Source organism: Helianthus annuus, chromosome 11 (assembly GCF_002127325.2).
Source record: "Helianthus annuus cultivar XRQ/B chromosome 11, HanXRQr2.0-SUNRISE, whole genome shotgun sequence".
Lineage (NCBI taxonomy): Eukaryota > Viridiplantae > Streptophyta > Magnoliopsida > Asterales > Asteraceae > Helianthus > Helianthus annuus.
This window is the reverse complement of record NC_035443.2, coordinates 34,673,129-34,680,459: the sequence shown is the minus strand read 5'-3', so window position 1 is coordinate 34,680,459 and position 7,331 is coordinate 34,673,129. Positions and strand designations below refer to the sequence as shown.

The following is a 7,331-nucleotide window of genomic DNA, read 5'->3' as shown; positions in this document are numbered from 1 at the left end:
GCCACTAGCTTCAGTTCGATGGAAAATCCATCGTCGAAGACTCACTGCAGTAAAAACCGATTGGGATCAAATTCGAACTTGAAACAAAAGCCTCAAATCCAAATATTCACTTCTCCACCAATGCCAATTGAACTGTCATTTGGTTGACAAAATTTAACACTCCTTACTACAAAAGTTAAAATTTTGAGCGGTTAATAAAATAAATTTAGACGGTCTATACCATGGAGCCGCCCAAAATAATGTTTCATATTTTTTTAGATGATAACCCGCGTAAAACAATTGCACACCGCCTAAAAACATACATGTTTGAGAGACACATTATATTTTAGGCGATTTTAGTGTGAACAACCCAAAAACCATCTATACATTTTCGTTTTCCCTCCTTCCCAATTTCATTTTCGTTTTCCCTCTCACCCTTCCAAAACTTCCCTCTTTTCTTACCCTAAATCCGCATAAGCCCCTTTTCCCTTCATTTTCATCTCCCACCAAAGTTATGACAATGAAACCTCCTCCCCTATGAGCAGGTGGCTGACGAACAAAGTTGGTTTTCAACCCTAACATATGGTGATCGACTCATAAATCCACATTCAACAGGTATCTATTCTCTTTTCTCTCTCTCTCTCTCTCTCTCTCTCTCTCTCTCTCATTTGGTGTAATTGATTCAGAATTATAAGGTTAGAATGTTGTAATTTGTAGGGAGCCAGGGTCTAGGTATGTCCTGTATGTCCTTATGTGAGATTACCCTATTGAAGTTTGGAGAAACTAGTGCCCGAATACAGAGGGTTATCAATATTGAGGTTATACTTAAGGCGCATGATTTTGTTTTTTTGTCAAACATGTTTGTGAACTTGTTTATTTTCCTTTTCTATCGAGACATTTTGGTATAACTGAATTGCCCGTAATGAACACTTGTGACTTGCAGCCATACATACTTACAAATTCTCACATAAGAAGTTGTATTGTATGACAATCCGTTTACCCATTGTTGGGATTACAAGTAATTAGACCTATTCAGCCCTTGACGACTGCCTTCTGTCACATGGATCCATGCCAAGAATGCGCTTAACGAACAACAGGTGCAAAGCATGATTGCTTACAAAGATTTTCGGATAATAAATTTATCGAAGATTACAGCTTACCTGTAATCATTGTTGTCAATAGCCACGTAGTGATGGCAACGAAAGAGCGCCCGTTATTTCATGTTTAGTGCTAAAGTAGAGAAACACAAAAATATATGTTATCGAGAAGTGGAGATGAGAAAGATACAGAAAAGTACATGTTATAAGACCAGACCTGAGGTATCGAGCAGTGGAGATGAGAAAAAAAGAAAAAAATAAAAAATAAAATAAAAATGGTGCTATATAACGACACATGACCTATATGATACGTAGCGCGCTATAGCGAGTGCCATAGCCGTCATTGACGACTATGCCCCTAATAACTAAGTAAAAGACGTTACACGTCTCATTGTTTTTGAGTCTATTTGAATATCAAAGTGCTTATAGAAGGACATATTGTTTTGCTAATTGTTGATATTTTGTCTTTTTTCTCATACCAGCTAGTTCAATCTTAACATAATAGCTTTTTTTTGGAAGTTATCTTAGTGCTGTAACAAAAGCTAATTGGACCTTTAACAAGCTAATTTTCCTTGTACAAGCAACTCATTTCTGCAACTTTCTTCTTGTTGTGTTTAAGAGAGATATAATAACTATACCATGATTCAAATATTTGTCCAACATGTAATCAAATTGCTTATATTTTCTGGTACTCTATGATGTATTCTAAGTAACTAGGATATTCATATAATTCTAATCTTCAACCAGGTGACCTATGGCCTGGATCCGAGGGTGGTGCAATAACTGCCTGGCCATGGGAAACTCTAGAAAAGGCTTTCTTATTGCCAAAAGAAGAAAAAAACTTGGCATATCGGGACACTGAGAAATCATACATTGATCTCAAGAACCAAGTTGCTACGAATGGCATATCTTGTAGCATACTATAGATAAGGATGCACTTCATGTCAAACTGGCTGATGAATCAGTTTGTATAGGGGAAGCTCCTAGTAATCAGTCGTAAGTTTACCTATCTTCATCACATAAAATTGTATGAACTTCGATATTTTATTTTGTTTCAAAGTTTGTTGGAAATCTAATTGTCTGTTTGATTCATGGTATAATAAGTTGTCACTTTTTCGGCTTTTCCTCAATAGGTACTTGTTAATACCTAATGTCCTCTCTGCTGCTATCAGTCGTAAGATACTGTTGGGAATTAGGAGGGCTCTATGATCACCTTATCGAGATATAGCCAGCTAAGAATGAGGCAACCAACTTTAATTAATGTTACTTGTACTTTTATTTCAATTATCAAATTCAAGTTCAAAAATGCTCTCTATTTTGTTTCTCAATAGTTTATTATTATTTTTTTCAATATAGCAAGCTAAGAGTGAGGCTGCAGCTGCATTTGGAAATGATGGTGTATATTTGGGGAAATGCATTCTAAATCCAAGGCACATTGAGTTCCAGGTAACTCTTTTTTGTCATAGAAGCTGAATAATTGCTAAGAGTAAAAGAAATAGAGTCCGGGCAAACATAACTTTCAATATTATACTTACCATTACCATGTAATAAAGTTATTTTTGGTTTATAATTACCAACTTGTTGATTTTTAACATCCTGGTACTTCTTGTGGTGTATATGTTGATACATATGATGACACGGGAAGAAAAATTGTAAGTCTTTTCTACTTTTAATCTTATGTATATATCAACGTTCCTTGTTAACTGTATATAATCCTCAATGTTTCATGTGTGTTAGTATACATAAGATTAATATGATTTCGATGAAAACAACAATCCCATAGTCTAGAATTCTTTTTCTTTAGTTTAAGCTCTTGTATATATTACTTGTTTAATAATTTGTATATCTGTAACATATTTTTAACATATTTTAGTCTTTAGTTTTATGTTTATATTCTAATATTACTCGATGTAATGTTTATACCACTTTGTGAAAGCACTGGAGTGTTTGTATTTTGTATCATTTACATGCATATTATAAGATTCACCCATAACATGATTTCAAGTATAAAAAATTATTTTGACCATATTTTTTTTATAATATTGAAGGAACAAATGAAGAACTACAAGCCTACAGAGGATGCCAATGCTACGGTAGATCATTTTTTGGTTGTAATGAATAAAGAAAATATGGATACCGCCGACTTTATGGTAGAGGCGTTACAAATACATTAGTGAAAAAGGAAGATGGTGCTTGCACATCATACATGATTCCGGAAGGGCTGATGGAATCATTTAAAGCAAACGTTGAAGTTGAGAAAAACCTGTTGCTGGAAATGCGTAAAGAGATTGAAGAGGATCTCGAAAGAAAAAACGCTGAGCTGGAAGCTATGCAAAAAGACATTGACAGCCAACAACAAGACTTGGAAGCTATGATGCAAAAAGTTATGAAACGACTGCCTGTTGGAGATTGAGATGAGTAGAATGTTTCCATTTCTTTTTATTATTGTATTGAAACTTTGTGTTGACAACATTGTTATTTAAGTTTGAACAAGTATGTTAAAGTACACTATTTCACTATCAATGATATTTGTCATTATTTGTTCTAGCGTAATTGCGATTCAATGTATATCGAATAATAGTAATAAAATTTATAGTACAAAGTTGCATTTAGGTATAAAAAGTTGTATTTGGTGTAACTAAAATTCGTAAAAAGAAGTTGCATTTAGTGTAAAAAAGGTTGCATTTTTTCTAATAAAAAGAAAATAATAGTTGCATTAACTCTAAAACAGGGTTACATTTTTGTAACTAAACCATATTGAAGGTTGCATTTACGTGTATAAAAGGTTGCATTTGAGTGGAAAAAATGTTACATTTTTGTAACTAAAATATAAAAAAAAGTTGCATTTGAGTGTTATAAAAGTTGCATAGAAAAAAAGTTGCATTTGTGTACAAAAAGCAACACTTAAGAAAAAAGTTGCATTAGGCCCTAAAAAGTTGCATTATCTCTAATGTAACTGCTTCTAATGTAGCCTCCAATAAAAAGTTGCATTAGGCCTAATGCAACTTTTTCAAGGCTTAATACAACATTTTTTAGGGGTTACCATAGCTTCATTTTCTAGTAGTGGAAGGAATTGATTGAGAATTGAGAGGAGAGGAAAATGCCGCCCAAATTCCCAATTCTCTGGCCAAAGAGAATAGCCACATCAAAGTCAAATAGTCAAACACTATTTTGCTTTAGTATAAGAGATAGATTACACGGGTTGTGTGTATATATGTATATATTATAAATCTCTAAATACATCATAGAACTGAAATTACATTTTATATATGATAGTGGAAACGGTTAATTAGAGTTGTATTTTATTGGAAAGATTCAACTGAGTAACATGTTTCATTAAAAAAAACAAAAAATTGCAATGACCAAATGTGTCCAAAGTATTTGAATGCTATCGTTTTATTAAAAAGAAATCATATGTCATACTTTTGATAATATGTTTTCGTTAGTCATTAACAATACAACAAACATTACAAAATGTCTATATATATAAAAATAGAATGCACAAAAGTTGTTGAAACGTTGGCCTAACACGACTCATATCATTTTGACCCATAAAAAATCACTCGTTTTGACATGAGCCCGTTACAACCTGAAAATAATGATAAATAAGATTCAAACACTTACCATTAAAAGAGAGACAAAAATCTTATTACAAAAATGTGATTGAATTGAGTAGTTTATAGTATTCACCTTAAGCATAAATTATTGTAAAACACAAGAATAAATCGAAAACCACAACTAATATGTTGAATATGAATAGATCATATGAAAAAACTTAAGCATAATTATTCATTTTAAAAATATTAAAATCATAGGTTTTAAAATTACAGATAACCGTCGTTAAAAGAAAAGTTGAAGTATTATTTTAATAAAAACTTTAAGTTTTTTTTTTAATTATCAATCTTAAATTTTTTTTTTTTTGAAAGGAAAATTTCAGAAAAAATTTTTTTGAATAGCATAATATTATTAATAATAATCATTAATTAGAATTAGATATTTATTAAATAATATAATATTATTAATGATTTGTATAAGAAAATGCCATATGGCATTAGTTGAAACTTTAAATAAGAAAATGTCATGTGGCATTTATTGGAGTTTTTTTATTAGATTTAGATTAGATATAAGATTTTTTGAAAAAAGAAAAACCAAATTCATTAAAATCACCTCTCAATTTAGGGGATAAACCCAAGTTAGGGTGTTAAAAAAAGGGTTATTGGATTTTATCACCCCCAACTATTGGCCTTTGGCCGTTGCCACCCGCAACTAACACTTTGACACCCGACACCCCCAACTTGACTTTTTGTTTGTGCTGGCACCACCTAGTTAAATCTTCACTAACTGGGTTTGTTTTTTATCCAACGTGGCACAAATGTGATGAGTTGGACATGATTACGTGGCGGATGATGTGTCACTCTCTCTCCCTCCACACCTCCACCTCATCTTCCCCCTTATTTCTCTGTCTCTCTCTTACACACAAGCTCATAAACCTCCGTTAATCTTGCTCTACTCTCTCTCTCTCTCTCTCCTCCCTCCTCCACCACACCTCCTCTCCGCCATCGCTGATCCTCACACAACAAACAAACAGATAAGAATTACAAGTGTATACTAGAATCAATTTCTATGTGAATCAAAATTTATCCTTCAACACCACAACAAACAAAACCCTGGTAAACCTGATAACGATTAGAAGCAAGCAGAAGGGTATGGATGTAAAAGAATTGAGAATAAGAAATTAGGGTTAGGGTTTTAATACCTGCATATAAGTTTCGTCCTAATCATGAATCGGATGACGACGAGACGCTCCTCCTCGGCGAGGATTGCTTGATCGACGGCCCAGCCGGAGTGCAAGTGCGGTAGCAAGTACGACATCTCTCTCTCTCTCACGATCTCTCTCTCCCCTTCTCTGTGTGATTGTTGCCAATCATGCGTTGCGTCAACTACGACTCACTCTCTAGCATCATCAGCCGTACTCCTCCTCCTACCGATATTCCACCGCCGGAAGTCTCCATAACCTCGTCGGCGAACGATTCCGAGGCGGTTGCGGCACCGGCGAAGATGAATATTGGATCGTATGCTGTTGAGATAATATGTGTGCCACGTAATCATGTCCAACTCATCACATTTGTGCCCATTTGATGACAATGGCGTCCCCATTTGATAAGAATATGTGAGTATTTACCGAAATGTTGAGTAATTCTTTTTAGTCGGTTTGTTGCTTCAGTTTCTGTGGAGATAACATTATCAGTAGCAGACAAAATGGGGTGATTGTCGGCCATTTTTGTTAAGAAGTAATCAAGAAATTTGCAACTGATTTTGATGAAGGCTTTTGAGATTATTGAGTACGTTTGGACATTTCTGCTTGTTTTTTATAGAGTAGCGAAAAGTTGGCGTGGGTAATAAAATCAGGGCTGGTTGATGGTAAACAGTTGGGTAAATTGCAGAAGGTTGGTACGTGGTTGGGTTGTGATGAAGAGGATTGAGATGATTGTTGCTAGAAGATGAAGATTCATGTTTAATTTGGGGAATTTGTGAAGGAATTGTATGCTTTTAGGGTTTATCATCCAAAGTGAGTCAATAATCTGTGTTATAAAGGAAGGAGATGAAGTGCTTGACACGTCAGCCGCCACATAATCATGTCCATCTCATCAAGTTTGTGCCACGTCGGACTAAAAACAAACCCAGTTAGTGCAGATTTAACTGGGTGGTGCCATTGCAAACAAAAAGTCAACTTGAGGGTGCCAGGTGTCAAAGTGTTAGTTGCAGGTGGCAACGGCCAAAGGCCAATAGTTGGGGGTGATAAAATCCAATAACCCTAAAAAAACCAACTCTATCAAGTTTGGGAGCAAATTCATTAAAATCACTTCTCAGTTTAGGGATAAACCCATATATGGGTGTTAAAAAGAAAGAAGAAAAACTAACACTACAAGAGTTTAGACTCGAGCTTGTACTTCAAACTGTTAAAATAAATATATGACATTCTACATCTCAATGACTTATATGAATTGTGTAACTTGTTATATGTTACACATAGGGCTGTAAACGAACTGAACGTTCAGCGAACAGTTTGTGAACCGTTCGGCGGGAAGTTCGTTTATGTTCGTTCGATAAGCTTAACGAACGAACATGAACAAAAAATTTCGTTCGATAAGCTTAACGAACACGAACAAAGGTCTCGTTCGTTCGACTGCGTTCGTGAACGTTCGTTTATGTCCGTTCGTGTTCGTTCGTTTATGTCCGTTCGTGTTCGTTTTT

At 34.6% G+C, this 7,331-nt stretch overlaps 2 long non-coding RNA genes across 3 annotated transcripts; both read left to right on the top strand.

Annotated features, from left to right (window-relative positions):
- Nucleotides 1-335: 335 nt before the first annotated feature.
- On the top strand, nucleotides 336-2,426 carry LOC110889997. 2 transcript variants are annotated; one of them, XR_004872347.1, is made up of 4 exons: nucleotides 336-594; nucleotides 697-1,076; nucleotides 1,824-2,072; nucleotides 2,210-2,426. It is a non-coding gene; the product is annotated as an uncharacterized LOC110889997 (long non-coding RNA). The 2 variants fall into 2 exon arrangements; XR_002564120.2 differs by lacking the exon at nucleotides 697-1,076 and having other exon boundaries at nucleotides 344-594.
- A 103-nt stretch (nucleotides 2,427-2,529) lies between these two features.
- On the top strand, nucleotides 2,530-3,629 carry LOC118483925. Its single transcript, XR_004872348.1, has 2 exons — nucleotides 2,530-2,728; nucleotides 3,125-3,629. It is a non-coding gene; the product is annotated as an uncharacterized LOC118483925 (long non-coding RNA).
- Nucleotides 3,630-7,331: the final 3,702 nt, after the last annotated feature.